Below are 592 nucleotides of genomic sequence, written 5' to 3' on the forward strand. Positions count from 1 at the left end.
TGTGTCTGCTACATACTCTCCTTTAGAGGGTTGTAATTGGTTCTTCCTAAATCTGGAAAGGCCACAGTGCCCTTTATTTTGCATGTAACTCCTTTTTTTGGCTATTGAAACAGTACGGTCATTGTGTAAGCTCCAAATAATTGTCATACTTGATAATGTTACCTTCCAATGCTCACCGCCTTTTAGAGGTTTACTAAAAATCTTGGGTGTGGGCACCACTGTTCTCACCTTTGCTGCACACTTTCTCCCGCTGAAATGGGAGACCAGGGAGACTGAGGCTGATTTGCATACTCCAAAAGAGAGAAAGCTNTTACTATGAAAGTATATACTGATACTCTGGTTATATTTGATATTGCGATCCAAGGCTTCATCCAATTTATTCTTTAGATTAGGCCCAGGCCTCACCATTCTTCTCTTTTTTCCTAGAGGCTGGACCAATTTAGATTTCAATTAAAGAAATACTTCCTGAGGCCTGGCCAAAACTTTCTCACTGTTACTCCTAGAAGAGGCCACTGAGAGAAAATGAGTAATACAGAAGGGTCAAAAACAAATCTTGGGGACATTTATTCAAAAGTGTAGATGGGGACTGGAG

The sequence above is a fragment of the Galeopterus variegatus genome, unplaced genomic scaffold (assembly GCF_000696425.1).
Source record: "Galeopterus variegatus unplaced genomic scaffold, G_variegatus-3.0.2 Scaffold14908, whole genome shotgun sequence".
Classification (NCBI taxonomy): domain Eukaryota; kingdom Metazoa; phylum Chordata; class Mammalia; order Dermoptera; family Cynocephalidae; genus Galeopterus; species Galeopterus variegatus.